This window comes from Mesoplodon bidens, assembly GCF_964165515.1.
Source record: "Mesoplodon bidens genome assembly, chromosome: 9".
NCBI lineage: Eukaryota > Metazoa > Chordata > Mammalia > Artiodactyla > Ziphiidae > Mesoplodon > Mesoplodon bidens.
The window spans coordinates 89,935,536-89,952,783 of NC_138166.1; the positions used below are offsets into that span (position 1 = coordinate 89,935,536).

The window sequence follows — 17,248 nt, forward strand, 5'->3', positions numbered from 1 at the left end:
GAGAAAATCATATAAACACAAAACATAATAATAATAATGTTCATGTAGGATTTTGAGAAATATTTTTCACATATATTATTCTTATTGAATACTTACAACAAGTCTAGAAAGTTGATAACATTATTATTTTCATTTTAGGTTTGAGGGAATAGATTCCAAGGAATAACTTACCCACAGTACTAGATGGGGAAGGTGGAATTAGAATGCAGTTTTCTTTTTCTTTTTTTTTTTTATTGCGGTACGCGGGCCTCTCACTGTTGTGGCCTCTCCCGTTGCGGAGCACAGGCCCCGGACGCGCAGGCTCAGCGGCCATGGCTCACGGGCCCAGCCGCTCCACGGCATGTGGGATCTTCCTGGACCGGGGCACGAACCCGTGTCCCCTGCATCGGCAGGCAGACTCTCAACCACTGCGCCACCAGGGAAGCCCAGAATGCAGTCTTCTGACTTCCAGTTCTGTATAATTTTCATTCCACAAAGCTGCCTCTGTGTGGAAGAGCAAACAGATTTGGATCTCAACAATGAGTTTAAGGTGATTTTAGGATTTTCAAAACTAAGTGTTTTGTAAGCGGGTATAGATATTTGGTTTGCTGTCTAGGGAAACTGTCAAAAGTGGAAGTGAGTCCTTCCCAGCCCAGGTACTTTTTACTCTTTCAAGGTAGAAGACACAGAGCCACAGCCAGATGCTCTCTTCCTTAATGAGAAGCATACTTTGTGAAGTGTGGTACTTTGCATAAACTCTGGAGGCAGACCTGGGATCCAATTCTCAGTTCTGTCACCTCCTAGCTAAGCGACCTTGGACAAGTGAATTCACTCTTCTAGAACTCAGTTTTCTCATCTGCAGAATGTGGATGAACAAAGTACCTATATGAAAATATTTTTTATGAAGGAAAAATGAAATAGTTTAAGTAAGGGACCCAACAAATCACATTAGGTATATTATTAACTACTATCTTAATGCCCCACGTTTGGGGGTTAAAATGCTCCCAAAGAAAATAAATTGAGTGCATGCAATATTTTGATAGTTTACCCATTAAGACATGATCTCAGCAAATTGAACAAGTCCAAGTCCAAATGTGGATGAGCATTGGTCGTGTGACTTCCAAATTTTCTGAGGATTCTAATTCAAATATTTTGTCCCATTATTCCCATAAGTCAACTTTTTTTTGACTCAGTGGATATGGTCACTATAAGTCTCTGAAAGGAAACTCTCCCCTGACACACAGACAAGAAGGTGAACACGTGGCTGGCTTCTGGCTGAAAAGGTGCAGAGAACAAAACATGTAAGTAGTTGGGGGCTGGTGTGAAATTTGAGCAACTTCCAATATTGAGTTTCTGGCCTTAAGCTGGGACTATTTTGAGTAACTTCTGATTTGCTCAAAGTATCATCAGGAGTTTCAGCAAGATTGAGGACAATGGGTTTGTTTTTACTGTGGTTAATTAGCTAAAACAAGTTTTAGTAACTGGATATTATTTGGAAAATGTTGCAATGGGTATTTTTTACTCATTGATTTGCATATATGTATCAATATATTATTTATTAATAGAAGCAATTTGCACTGTTGACTCCTTGGTGGCTTTATTTTTTTTTAGTGTGCTTATTATTTGAATCAAAAGACCCCCTTACAGTTATATCCCTAGATACTGGAGAATATGTGCTTCAGGACAATGAAATGTCCCCAAAAGAGCACTGAATCTCTAGCACTCATTGATCCATTTGGACACAGTTAACCCTGAGCTCAGGTCCTGGGATTCTGGGGTGGAGAGAGCAGCATTTGGAATTCCTGGGTTGATTTGTATTGCTATCATATTGATGAAATGTCTTGATTTTTCTTTTCCAAATAAACTCATTCTTTTGATTGGAGAACTGGCTAAACTGAAAAAGCCTTCCATAGATTGAAATGGTATGAAAGGCAGTTTTTCTTTTAGTTGTTCGGAGTGATTATTCTTTTTTTTTTTTTCCTTTTTTTTTCTTTTTTTTTTTTGCGATACGCGGACCTCTCACTGTTGTGGCCTCTCCCGTTGCGGAGCACAGGCTCCGGACGCGCAGGCTCAGCGGCCATGGCTCACGGGCCCAGCCGCTCCGTGGCATGTGGGATCTTCCTGGACTGGGGCACGAACCCGTGTCCCCTGCATTGGCAGGCATACTCTCAACCACTGTGCCACCAGGGAAGCCCCAGAGTGATTATTCTTTATTCTCTCATCTATAGATAAAATGTTTTCTGGGAAATGGACATATTTTGTATCTGCATACATCCCACTCACTGCTTTGTACTCATTGCTTGTCAGATTCATCTGAAATAACTTCACATTAGACACCACATTTTAGGATCTGGGTGGGATTGGAGGAAAACTATGACATATGGAAAATGGCTGAAAAATTGAGGGTGTTTAACTTGGAAAAGAGAACTGAAGTTATGATCGTTGTTCTTAAATAATTGCAGTGCAACCCTTTACACAAAAGTAGAAAACAAAACTAGAAACAATGAGAAGTTGTCTTTGGGCCCAATGTGTGATTTTATATGATGGGAATTCTCAGGCTGGAGTGGGTCCCTTTGAGGGGTGGAATCTGGACAGTTAGCATTCTGTCACTGCTTAAATGATGTCTTTTCAGAGGCGCTCCCGAACTGGCTTTCGCTTTGGGCAGGACGGATTGGTTTTAAGATGTGTTTTAACTTGTAGAATCTCTGATTTCACAATCTTTAAGAACTAATCTTGAAAAAAGATGCCCTGAGAACTCACTGTGTGACGTGGACAAGTCCTGACTCCTCGCTGGCCTCTAGATCCCTAATCTGAAAAATGAGATGGTTGGACACAGGATCAAGGTACATTCCGTGGCCCTGAAGCTGTGCCCAGCCTGAAATGTTAAGTAGAAAGATTAGAAGCTGCCACCATGTTTTACCCTTCACGTATATTCTCATGTTAATGTTTTACTGGTTCATAAAACAGTACCAATCTTCTCATTCACATGTAAAAAATGTATTAAAGTGGATAATCCAAGTTGTAGGAATGGTTTCCTCCCATAAGAAGTAATGATGTCATTATCATTTGGAAGGAAGACAAAAATGTAATCTCAAAAATCTTGATTTTTCTTGATTTGGTCCTTGTATAAAACCATTTGACGACCGTTGTACTAGATGATGTTTATGATCTCTGCATCTTGAATATTGTTTCTAATTCCCTCACTGCTCTTAGAATAATAGATTCTAAGACTAGAAATTTGAAATTGTTGACACAGGAAGCTTCTACCTCTAGGTCAGTCACTTCCTCTCAGAATCCAGCATTGGCTGGATCTCAGGGGAGGCTATCAAAAGAACGGAGGCAATTTCTCTTCTAGTTGCAGGAGGGAATACATCTCTCAGAGTACAGAGGAGAACAAAATCAAATTGAATATGTACTCCAAGTCTTTTCAAAGTACTTACTTTCTCAGCAACCAGAATCATTCCCTCCCCAAATGAATGTCCTAGTAATAAAAGCTTTTACATAGGAAACAGTGATTATTTCCAGTAGAGGTAGCTAAAAATTAGAAATCAGATTCTAAGTTCCCTGAGAACAAAGGCTTCCCTACTCTATTCCTGGAAAGTAACACAATTTGGCAGTTAGTAGGAGCTCAATGATATTTTGGTGAATGAGCAAATGAATGAATGAATGAACAACGGAGTGAATAATTTTAAATAACGTTTCCCATCTATACTTCTAATGATGAGAGAGCCCCCTGCTGGAAGAATAGATATTCTATACACTATCTATAGCTCTGTGCAGTGTACTAAAAATATTTCAGTTAATCAGTCCTGTTTCTAGACCAGGTCACAGAGAAAGGGTGGCACCTTATCAGACGGAATATTGTAAAAAAGCTCTGTGAAGAATCACTGGATAGAATAGGACTCAATTTGCACTAACTGGATATGTTGTAGGTCAAACAACGGATTTCAAAACTGAACCTCATATACCAAAACTTTTGATATGATGTTACAAACCTATAACCTGTAATATGCATAATACAAGGAACTGTAAGCATCATTGTCAAATGAAATTTATAATCTGATATATACACATATATTTATGCAGCACAAAATTATATATAATATATATAAAATATTCATGCTGCATAATGATTATGCAAATAATAAACAATTCATGAAAATCACTTGGTATTACTTTTTATGGAATCAAGACGAGATGTTACAGTTTTTCTTCCCATTAGTTATTCAAAATGAAAACTGCTAGTACTTTTTACACATGCAGTTTAAAACACACACACACGCACACACGCTCCATCTGGAACCAACCTCTCGATTCTTTTGGGGGCTTAGGCAGCTGTCTTCTTCCTGTGTTTCATTCCATGCCCTCACTTCCACCCTCTGAGTGTTTCTGGTGCTGCTCTGCTCTGGGCGTCTTGGATGTTGGAAGCCTAAAACAGAGACTGGGCCGAGGAAGTGGGAATGACCTTTCCAGAAAGCAAAGCACTGTCGCCACACTTTGGGAGGGGGCTAGGATGGGGTAGAAGAGATTTAGGCAGCAGCTTCTATCATGAAGCAGGGTGAGAGCTCAGTGAGATGGTGGACTGGATCCTGGTAGCTTGGAGGCTCGGGTCCAAAGGAGGACACAGAAGCCCTTGGAGACAGTGACGAGGACAGGGTGCCGTTCACCCGAGAATGGAGGAAAAGTATCTGGAAGTAGGTGGCAGCCAACTGGGAGAGCTGCAGATCCCTTAGCCTATTGGGAACACGTCTTTAATCAAAAACCCACAGGAAGAGGACTTCACTAATCACCGAGTACCTACACCATGGGTTTTCAAACTTGGCTGCATATTGGAGTCACCTGAGGAACATTAAAGAATCCTGATGTTTCCCATGTTCAGAGATTCTGATTTAATTGGCATAGGGTGTGAACTGGTTATTGGGAGGTTTTAAAACTTCTTAGGTGATTGTAATGTGTAGCTAAGTCTGAGAATCACTGGTTTGTCCTCTGGTGAAACAAGGAGTTTCTAACCTCAGATGCATGGAGTTAACAGACACATTGTTATCTCTATTGTTAATTTATCTTTCTCTTGCTCTATTTTATTCTTTCCCCCTTCATCACTATGGTAGGCAATCTAATCGCACCTTCCCAGCTCAAAGATGTCCATGCCCTAATCCTTGGAACCAGAGAATATGTTACCTTATATGGCAAAAGGGATTTTGCAGATGTGATTAAAGGTTTTGAGATGAAGAGGTTATCCTTGATTATCCAGGTAGCCCCAAGTGTAATCTCGAGGGTCCTTATAAATGAAAGGAGGAGGGAGGAGAGTCAGAATCAGAGAAGGGGATGTGATGACAGAAGCAGAGGTCAGGGGTAATGAAACTCCTGGCTTTGGAGATGGAAGGTGAACATGAGCCAAGGAACGCTGACGGATTCTAGAAGCAGGAAAAGACAATGAACGACTTCTCCCTAGAACCTCCAGAAAGAACACAGCCTGGCCAACACCTGGATTTCAGCCAAGAGACCCATTTTGGCCTTCTGACCTCCAGAACTAGAAGAAAATAAACTTGTGCTGTTTTAAGCTACTAAATTTTTGTTAATTTGTTGCAGCAGCAATAGGAAATGAATACAGTCACCAATCCCGTTTCTCTGTACTTACTTCTTCCACCACCTTAAGCAATCACTGTAAGGAATTTACGATATATGCTTGGATACGCATGTGTCCTTAAAGAACGTATACATTTTACCTAAAGGGAACGACCTAGTGTGACTATGGAGGGCTCCCCTAAGCTTCCCAAAGCCCTTACTAAGAAACAAAGACCTTCTCTTCTTTATTTTTATAAAAGTTTAAATGACAAATGCTTGCAATGAGCCTTGAATCATTTTTACTAGTACATACCAGACAGGTGTGAGTGAATGATGCTGAGTGACTTCTGGTTTGAGGCGGAGGGAGTGGGATGGAGGAAGCATGAAGGGCTGTGAGGCAGGGAGTAAGAAAAGGAATAAGAAAAGGGGGCCAGGGAACCCTCAAACAAACTTCCACTGCTTCACAGTTAACTATCTTCAGTTGGATGCTGAAGATAAAGATGCAGTTCCATAATCAGAAGTTGTGTCCAAAAGTCTTGCCCTGAGCACACTTGCACATGCACAGAATTTAGCAGGAATATTGGTTTGTACAGCATAATTACCCTCCTATTCAACATTTCACTTTTCTTTGGTCTGCCTGTTTCACTAAATATAAGATCATTTCAATAAAAATTTTTTGTGCACTTAATGGAGTGGGAAAGTGTTGACTATCTGTGGTAAAAGGGAGTTTAGATTTAGTGCAAAGGACAAGAATTGTTTAAATATAATACTAGTGGGCTTCCCTGGTGGTGCAGTGGTTGAGAGTCCATCTGCTAATGCAGGGGACACGGGTTCGTGCCCCGGTCTGGGAAGATCCCACGTGCCGCAGAGCGGCTGGGGCCGTGAGCCATGGCTGCTGAGCCTGCGCATCCGGAGCCTGTGCTCCACAACGGGAGAGGCCACAACAGTGAGAGGCCCATGTACCGCAAAAAAAAAAAAAAAAAAAATCATAAATATAATACTAGCTATAAATCAATAAGTGACAACAGATTGGGTAAAATAGAGGACTCCTTTAAAATGTCATTTTTTTACATTGAAAAAATTGTATATATAAACACCAGAATCAAAAGAAAATTACTGATTTAGAAATTAAAAGTTAGGGACTTCTCTGGTGGCGCAGTAGTTAAGAATCCGCTTGTGAAGGTGGGGACACAGGTTCGAGCCCTGGTCTGGGAAGATCACACATGCAGCAGAGCAACTAGGCCCGTGCGCCACAACTACTGAACCTGCACCCTAGAGTCTGTGAGCCACAACTACTGAGCCTACACACCACAACTACTGAAGCCCATGTGCCTAGAGCCCATGCTCCGCAACAAGAGAAGCCACCTCAATGAGAAGCCCACGTACTGCAACGAAGAGTAGCCCCTGCTCGCCACAACTAGAGCAAGCACACACACAGCAACAAAGACCAACACAGCCAAAACTAAAATAAATAAATAAAATTTTAAAAAACGAAATTAAAAGTTAATCAGATCCCTGTCCCTCTCTGCCCTTTCTTTTTTTTAATAAATGTAAATACAATAGCCATCTGAAAAAGTTTTGGTGTAAAGAGTTATATAATCTTGGAACCCTCTGTCATTGAAATTTTTATTGACATTACTGTAGATTCACAGGCAGTTGTAATAAATAATATAGACATTCCTTGCTCACTTCACGCATTTCCCCCCAATGGTAACATTTTGAAAGCCTACAGTATGACACTACAACCAGGATATTGATACTCATACAATCCATCAATCTTAATCAGATTTCTGCAGTTTTGCTTACATTTGTGTGTGTGTGTGCTTATTTTTAAATGACTAGTCAATTGACTCAACACCCTGGTTCTTCTTTTACTGAGGGATTTGCAATGTCTTTTCATCAGACAATAAATTCCTTTGTATATTTTGAACTCTGTTTTCCCTCCACTGACCTGTTTTTCCCAATATTTTGTGATACATTTTAATAGCTGGTATATTAGAACTCTGCTCATTACATTCTTCTTTAAGAAATTTACTGACTGTTTATTCTTCCGGATTAGCTTTAAAATAATTTTGTCAAGTTCCATTTTGAATGAGACTACTTAGAACTTAGAGGAAAAATTGGGAAGAATTTATATTTCTCCAGTGTTGTCTTCCTACCAAATATCTAAGTATGTCTCTTTATTTATTTAATGTTACATTTCTACATGTGTTGTTTTTATATGTTAATACTTAGAATCAATTTTTAAAATATAGATTCTTATGTTTATTTTCCATATTTATTTTGTAATTTTACTAAACCCTCATTTTAAAAAATAGACTTTACTTTTTAGAGCAGTTTTAGGTTCACAGCAAAATTGAGTGGAAGGTACAGATTTTCTGTTTACTTCCCTGCTCCCACCATAGTCTCCCCCATTATCAACATCCCCACCAGAATGGTACATTTGTTACAACTGATGAACCTACATTGACACATCACTGTCAGCCAAAGTTCATAATTTACATTAGGATTCACTCTTGGTGTTGTACATTCTATGAGTTTTGACAAATGTAAATAGTTTTACTGCCCTAAAATTCCCCCATGCTCTATTCATTATCCCCTCTCCCCTAACTCCCAGAAACCATGGAATTTTTATTCTCTCCATAGTTTCATCTTTTCTGGAATGTCATATAGTTGGGATCTTATAGTATGTAGCCTTTTCAAATTGGCTTTTCCCAGTTAGTAATATGCATTTAGGTTTCTTCCATGTCGTTTCATGGCTTAATCATCTCTTTTTAGCAGTGAATAATATTTCATTGTCTGGATGTGCTATAATTTATTTATCCATTCACCTACTGAAGGACATCTTGATTGCTTCCAAGGTTTGGCAATTATGAATAAAGCTGCTATAAACATCTATGTGCAGAGTTTTGCATGGACATAAATTTTCAACTCATTTGGATAAATACCAAGGAGTGCAATGGCTGGATTGTAAGGTAAGAGTATGTTTAGTTTTGTAAGGAAATGCCAAACTGTCTTCCAAAGTGGCTGCAGCATTTTGCATTCCCACCAGCAGTGAATGAGAGTTCCTGTTGCTCCACATCGTTGCCAGCATTTCGTGTTGTCTGTGTTCTGGATTTTGGCTGTTCTAATAGGTGTGTAGTGGTATCTCATTGTTGTTTCAATTTGCATTTCCCTAATGACCTGTGACGTAGAGCATCTTTTCATATGCTTATTTGTCATCAGTATATCTTCTTTAGTGAGGTGTCTGTTCAGGTCTCTGGCCCATTTTTAAATGGGGTTGTTCATTTTCTTATTGGAGAGTTTTGAGTTTGCTGTATATTTCGGATAACAGTCCTTTATCAGATGTGTCTTTTGCATATATTGTCTCCCAGTCTGTGGCTTGTCTTCTCATTCTCTTGACAGTGTCTTTTGCTGAGCAGTTTTAAATTTTAATGAAGTCTAGCTTATCAATTATTTCTTTCATACATCATGCTTTTGGAGTCATCACCAAACCCAATGTCATCTAAATTTTCTCCTATATTATTTTCTAGGAGTTTTACAGTTTTGTATTTTGCATTATGGTCTACAATCCATTTTGAGTTAATTTTTGTGAAGGGTGTAATGTCTGTATTTAAATTCTTTTTTTCCTCACATATGAATGTCCAGTTATTACAGTACCATTTGTTGAGAAAACTGTCTTTTCTCCATTGTATTGCCCTGGCTCCTTTGTCAAAGATCAGTTGACTATTTTGTATTCATCTATTTCCAGGCTCTTTATTCTGTTCCAATGATCTATTTACCTAATCATTCACTCTTACCACATTGTCATGTTTACTGTATCTTTATAGTAAGTCTTGAAGCTGGGTTTAGTGTCAGTTCTCCAACTAAATTCCCATTTCTAAAAAGCTTTTAATCTCATTTTTGGGGGCTCTGTAAGTATACAATCATATCATTTGCAAATATTTTTCCCTTACTTTTCTAAATTTATAGCTCTTATTTAATGTTTTTTGTTATTGTAGCTCTGTGATATGTTTTAACATCTAATAAAGCTGTTTTCTTTCAATTACTCTAGTTTCAAAATTATCTTAGCTGTTCTAACTCATTAGCACCCTTTCACACCCACCATTCCTTTGGGATTTCTACAGAAACTAGAGGTGAGTTATTATTATTATTTTCAGTATTCCACAGCAAGATAATTGTCTTGTATTTTTAAAAAATTTTACTGCTTGAAAATATTTTAAAGACCTTTTTATATATTAAGGTAATGAGACTTCTGTGTGTTCCAAATGGTTTTTTTCAGTTTCTTTTGACTTATAAAAATTTTTAGATTTTATATTGGACCATAGTTGATTTACAATGTTGTATAAGTTTCAGATGTACAGCAAAGTGATTTAGTTATACATATACATATATCTATTCTTTTTCAGATTCCTTTCCCATATAGGTTGTTACAGAGTATTGAGTAGAGTTCCCTGTGCTATACAGTAGGACCTTGTTGATTTTATAGCAGTTTTTTCATGTAAATGGGGGATGGAAAGGGGCAGGGAGGATATCTTAGTCCAAGGGAGCAACAAAGGCAAAGGCCTCAGGGCCAGAGGACTGGAAACCTGTGATGGAAAAAAGAGTCTGGTGTGAGTTGAGGTTTGATGAGTGAGTGGGAGTCCTACCAGGGAGGGATTTGTTGGCTGTGGTGAAGAGAAGGGCTTAGACTTTATGCTACTTTCAAAAGGAAGCCATTGGAGGACTTTAAGTAGAGGAGTGACAAGACATGGTTAATGCTTAAAATAATCATTCTGGCCGCTGAGTGGAGAATGGGCTGTGGGGTGGGGGATACAAGTAGAGTGAAAGCAGGGAGGCCTGCCAGGAGGCACCTACAATGGTCCAGGTTAGAAATGATGGTGGCTTGCACTAGGACAGTGGGAGTAGAGATAGGAAGGAACAAATTTCAAAGATATTTTGGGGGTACAATCAAAAGGACTATATGAGAGAAAGGGAAGAATCAAGAATAATTCAGCTTTTGACTTAAACAACTGAGTGGGTTGTTGTTGGTATTTACTGAGACAAAGAGTGTGAGCTGAGTAACAGGTTTGGGGGCAGAGAGAATAAAGAGTTCTATTTTGGACATGGTAGTTTTGAGATGCCTATTTGACAAGCAAGTGGAGATGTCATTAAGGTAGTTGGATATGAGGAAGGAGCTTGGGAAAGAGGACCAGGTGGGCTCTTTTAATTTAGGATTTTTTAGATGGACCAGATGAGTTTACATGAACAAGGGTTTAGATAAAGAGAAACCCTGAGGCATCGCCAATTTGTAGATGTCAGATTAAAGAGGTATAAACAGCAAAGGACCATAGTGAAGGAGAGGCAGGAGTGTATGGTAGTATTAGAAGCCCCGGGAAAAAAGTGGAAAGAGAGATAAACTGCATTGACTGCATTTAATAAGTTCAGTAAAATGAGAATATAGAAGTGTTAAGTTTATTTCATGTAACTAAAAAATTACAGTTTGTGTGTGTTGTATCAACCAATGCTGGCCTAACTCCTAATGATGAAAAGTATTTCAAGTAAAAATAAAAAAGGAGACAATGATGAAACCTCACCATTATTATTTAATTTTTTTCTGAAAGAATTAGCCGATAAAATTATACAAATGGAAAAAAATTGCAATTACACGAGGTTAAAAGCCTTTCCAGTATTTTTACTTGCATCTTACTAAATTTATAGACTAATCTAAATGGAATTGAAATCTTTACAAGTTTAAGCTTTTTATCCCAAGAACAAGGTATGTGATTTATTTAAATCTTCTTTTATGGATCTCAGTAGAGATATAACATTTTCTTCAGGAATGTTCTACTCATTTCTAGTTAAATTTATTCTGAGGTATTTTTAAAATTTTTATTTTGTATTGGAGTAGAGTTGTGTTAGTTTCAGGTGTACAGCAAAGTGATTCACTTATACATATGCATGTATCCGTTCTCTTTCAAATTCTTTTCCCATTTAGGTTAGTACAGAGTATTGAGCAGAGTTCCTGTGCTATACAGTAGGTCCTTGTTTGTTACCTATTTTAAATATAGCAGTGTGTACATGTACAAAGTATTTTTAAAAAACTTTCTGTTGCTACTGTTAACATATCTGTATCTATATATTTATCAATATCTATCTTGATATCAATATACAGATGATCTTTAAAATATATAATATATATTTAAAAGATTATGCACAAAAAGGCTAAACTAGAAATGAGCAGAATCTTCCTGAAGAAAGCACAGGCTCTCTCTCTCCACATGTATATATAAGGTATAATTATCCATATACATTATATAGATATATGGATTATGGTATATATATGCATATACATATACATACTATATATACATACTATATATACACACACACACACACACACACACCCTTTCTGGGCAATATTTAAACCTATCTCTGGGTGAGTTTTTTTTTCCTCTGTCTGGTACTAGAATCTTTGTCTTTTTCCCTTTTCTAACTGTAACATGTTATATCTTAATTTCTTGAGATGCCCACACTCTTAAAGAAGGGGTGAAGACAGTCCTCTCTCATAGTCTCTCCAAATGAAGGGCCTGAGCAGGAGGGAAGCTTGCGATAGGTTGCTGAGGGGAGAAGACTGTGGTCATCAGAATACTCCTATCATATTTTCAGTCATGACTGAAACTTGAGCTGAAGTCTTAAGAATCCTATGAACTGAGACATTAAATTACATTTTAATTTTAACTCAAAGTTCCTTTGAAATTCCATTTCTTCAGTAACATCTTGTTTTCTCCTCTCTCTTTAATAAAACATCATTTCCAGAACAACTAAACTACTATAGCCCTTCAAATGATTCCCTTCAAAAGCCTTGTAGGGAATATTTTTAATAAATACTAAAAAGTATTTTTCTATTTTTAAGCTTTTACCTCAGGTGTCTGAACAGTCACTATGAGCTTTCTACTGCTCTGTTTAGTCTAATTCAATACAAAACAGGAAATCAATTATATAAACCCTTTCCTAAAAAAGTATAAAACAGATGCTTGATTTAAAGTACAGGCAAACATTAACATATTTGATAATATTTGGATAATTTATTAAATAGTCAACATATTAAAATAGCATTTGACATATACATTTTGATAGTGTTATATATTAATATAGTTGGCTGCTTCTTTTCTGTACAAAACCAATTACTGCATGTATTTTGAGTTACAAACAGTGGTGGGATTAAATATTGTCCTCTTCTGGAAATTTGATGTAATAAGTTAATTCTCTGAAAGAATAAACACATAGATAGGAGGCAGGATGAACACAGTATACCAAAACAGGATCAATAGTGAGATTTGATGTCTTCAGAATATTGCTATAAGCGAGTTCGTTAAACTACAGGATTAAAATTATATTGAGAAACTCAATAGCAAATAAATTTATGAATTATGCTTGTTGGAAGACTTAAAAGTTCAAATGATTTATGGAATAACAAATGAGAGAAGAACCCAACTTAACTTGACTAGAGATGCAGTCATTAGGGCTTAATTTCCAAGTGATCACATGCTTGTCAAGAGTTCCCTAAAGGAAGAGGGAGAAGTAGAAATGGGACTAGAGGTTGTAGATTTGATAAACTTCAATGAGGGAGAGCAAAATGAATGTGTCCAGAGACTTTATCCTTCACCTTTGTACTACTTGGTTTGGTTCTTGTGTCTGATATAATTCTCATTAAGTTTCTTAGGCAAATTCAATGTTGGTGTCATAAAGGGGGACTGGGACTGCTTGATTCCATAAGGAAACTCAAGGGAATATTTTCAGTCCTCGAGTAAGGATGGAGTATTTTAGAATATTCCCTTCCTATATTCCAGGTGAATCTTAAATTTTGATAATGTCAGATTTTGCACAAGTAGTTTAAGGCTAAGAAAAATTCTATACCAAGGGATTCTCCCATCAACCTCTAGGAGAACCAAGTGAGAAAATGTGACTCAGTACAACTCATGACTGCAGAGGGAAAGTCATCCCAAAGTGCATTTTCTAATATTGATGAGTGAGTAACGTCCTCCTCATTCAGGCTTCCTCATACCCAAATGTTCGGGATGCTACTTAGGTAATAGTCACTGTAGTACTACAGAAACTTATTTTTACCAGGCTGCACCCTCTTAGGTAGTTCTTTCCATGGGAAAACAAAAATGTGCTAGTCACAGCTCATACAACTCAATAACAACAAAAAAACAACCCAATCAAAAAATGGGCAGAAGACCTAGATACGCATTTCTACAAAGAAGACATACAGATGGCCAACAGGCACACGAAAAGCTGCTCAGCATCGCTAATTATTAGAGAAATGCAAATCAAAACTACAATGAGGTACCACCTCACTCAGGTCAGAATGCTCATCATTTAAAAGTTCACAAATAACAAACACTGGAGAGGGTATGGAGAAAAGGGAACCCTCCTACACTGTTGGTGGGAATGTAGGTTGGTACAGCCACTATGGAAAACAGTAAGCAGGTTCCTCAAAAAACTAAACACAGTGTTGCCATATGATCCAGCAATCCCTCTCCTGGGCATATATTCAGACAAAACTCAAAAAGATACATGCACCCCTATGTTCGTAGCAGCACTATTCACAGTAGCCAAGACATGGAAGCAACCTAAATGTCCATTGACAGATGAATGAATAAAGAAGATGTGGTATATGTATATATATGTATATACACATATACATACAATGCAATACTACTCAGCCATAAAAAGGAATGAAATAATGCCATTTGTAGCAACATGGATGGGCCTAGAGATTACCATACTAAGTGAAGTAAGTCAGAGAAAGACAAATACCATACGATATCAGTTATATGTGGAATCTAAACTATGACACAAGTGAACTTATGAAACAGAAAGACACACAGACATAAAAGACACACAGACATAAAAAACAGCCTTGTGGTTGCCAAGGGGGAGGGGGTGTGGGGAGGGGTGTGTTGGGAAAGTGGGATTAGCAGATGCAAGCTAGTATATATAGAATGGATAAACAATGAGGTTGTTTGTATATATAGAATGGATATATACAGAATAGATAAACAACAAGGTCCTACTGTATAGCACAGGGAAGTATATTCAATAACCTGTGATAAACCATAATGGAAAAGAATACGAAAAATACGAAAATAAAAAATAAAAAATACGAAAAATAATATATATATGTATATATATGTATATATATGTATGTATAACATATATATATGTTATACATATATATATATGTATATATAACATATATATATGTTATACATATATATATGTATAACTGAATCACTTTGCTATACACCAGAAACTAACACAACATTGTAAATCAACTATACTTCAATAAAAAATACATTTAAAAAATGTGCTTGTCGGGCCTCCCTGGTGGCGCAGTGGTTGAGAGTCCGCCTGCCGATGCAGGGGATACGGGTTCGTGCCCCGGTCTGGGAAGATCCCACATGCCGCGGAGCGGCTGGGCCCGTGAGCCATGGCCGCTGGGCCTGCGCGTCCGGAGCCTGTGCTCCGCAACGAGAGAGGCCACAACAGTGAGAGGCCCGCATACCGCAAAAAGAAAAAAAAAAAAAAAAAAAAATGTGCTTGTCAAAGTCTTGGAGTTACTGACCTGAGCCTGAGCAGACCCCAGAACTCACAAACATAACAATGTCTTCCAACCTCAAGTGTGATTTAAATTATTTTGTTAAAATATTGATTAAATACAGGCATACCTCAGAGATATTTCAGGTTTGGTTCCAGACTACTGCAATAAAGCGAATATCACAATAAAGAGAGTCACATGAATTTGGGGGTTTCCCAGTGCATATAAAGGTTATGTTTACACTATACTGTAGTCTACTAAGTGTGCAATAGCATTACATCTAAAAAATGTATATACCTTATTAAAAAACACTTTATTACTATGTTATCATCTGAGACTTCAGTGAGTGTAACCTTTTTGCTGGTGGGGTCTCTTGCCTCCATGTTGATGGCTACTGACTGGTGAGGGCGGTGGTCGCTGAAGGTTGGGGTTAGCTGCAGCAATTTCTTAAAATTAGACATGTGTCACTTTGAAATTGACATCTCACCATCAAGATGGGAAAACTTTAGCAAGTTTGGCCAAAAAATTCCTCTAATTTTATCAGTCAAGTTTCTTGGGCCAACCTGCCTACTTATATGGGCACAATTTGCAATGACCCCAATCAATTACAATAGTAACATCAAAGATCACTGATCACAGATCACTGTAAGAAATACAGTAATGATGAAAATGTTGGAATTTTGAGAATTCCAAAATGTGACACAGAGACATGAAGTGAGCAAATGCTGTTGGGAAAATGGTGCTGATAGACTCTGTCGACCCAGGGTTGTCACAAACCTTTAATTTGTAAACAAAACAAAACAAAAACATGCAGTATCTGCTAAGTGCAATAAAATGAGGTATGCCCATATGAATAAATCTAGAACCAGATAGCAACACTTTATGCTTATAGCTCTTATATAACTATAATAAAAATCAAATTTACAAACTAGTTATATACAACCTATAAGACCAATAGAACCCAAATCTACAACACTGATTTAATGATGGTTTGTTAAATACTAAATTACCTTTCATTATGTGAATGGGTACTTTGCAGCTCTCACCTTTTATTGAAGATAGGTCATTTCATGATCACTATCTGTCTTGCGGTAGGGCTCAAAAATAATCTCACAATGCTAGCCAGAATGAACAGGGAATAGGTCTTATTAGGGGTAACTTCCAACGCAAGAGTGCTTGTCCATGGAGGAAAAGGTGTCAGAGTTAGCAAGCCTTGCTGGACACGCTGCGGATGTATGTTTGAGTGAAGGTTCTTTGCCCCCTACTGCTTTACCTTTTTATAAGTACAACAAAGTAGCCCATGTTAGAAGTGAGACAAATAGACTACTCAACCCCTTGGGATATCTGAATTTTGGATTCCAGTGTTAAAGAAGTTGTCTGGGAAAACCAGCTACTTAGAGGCATTAGGGTCCCATGTGGAGTTGGGTTTGGGTACAGACTTTCCTGCTGGGGGAAGGTAGCCACCTGTCTTGTAATTCAGGTGACCCAGAGTGAGTTCTTAGGACCATTTTCAGAAAATTCTGCTCATTGTGTCTTAGTGCTAGATGCTATGATACAGGCTCATCTGAATTCGGTATATTTAAATCATCATAAGTCAAGTGATGATTCAATTCTCCCACCATTTTTTCCATTTGAACTATTGTAAAATTTTATTTCCTATATTGTGTCATCACTTAATTGTGACACTTATTGTGTCATCACTTAATATTCACATGGAAAAAAGCCTCCTTTGTGTATTTGCTTAGATGGTATTAACTTCATGGCAAATCCGAAAGCAGGCCCTAAAATTTTGGAGCAGTATTCATTTATAAAGTGATAAGATGGCATGCTATATCATTCTGAACATGGTTTCTTTTAGATTATCAGAAAAACAGAACCACAGAACTAGAAAAACAAACTACTGTACAGAGGATTCCAACCCCCGTGAATTTGGGAAACACTGGAAAGATCACGGATGTTGGGACTTGGCAACATTGGACTTGAGTCTTAGCTCTAGTACTTTAGAATGTGGCCTTGGGGTGTCATCAGACCTCTCTGGACCTCAAGTTCTGTATTTGTAAAGTGGATGACCTTCACTCATTCAACATATAGTAACTAAACTGGCACTGTCCTAAGTGC

At 37.7% G+C, this 17,248-nt stretch overlaps 1 long non-coding RNA gene across 1 annotated transcript in view; it reads right to left on the bottom strand.

The window, feature by feature from the left end:
* Positions 1-464: 464 nt before the first annotated feature.
* LOC308622639 overlaps positions 465-17,248 on the bottom strand; it is a 55,084-nt gene continuing 38,300 nt past the window's right edge. The window contains exons 3-4 of the long non-coding RNA XR_014016668.1: positions 4,287-4,420; positions 465-483 (exon numbers count right to left, since the gene is read on the bottom strand). This is a non-coding gene — a long non-coding RNA (uncharacterized lncRNA). The remainder of the gene's footprint in view (positions 484-4,286; positions 4,421-17,248) is intronic.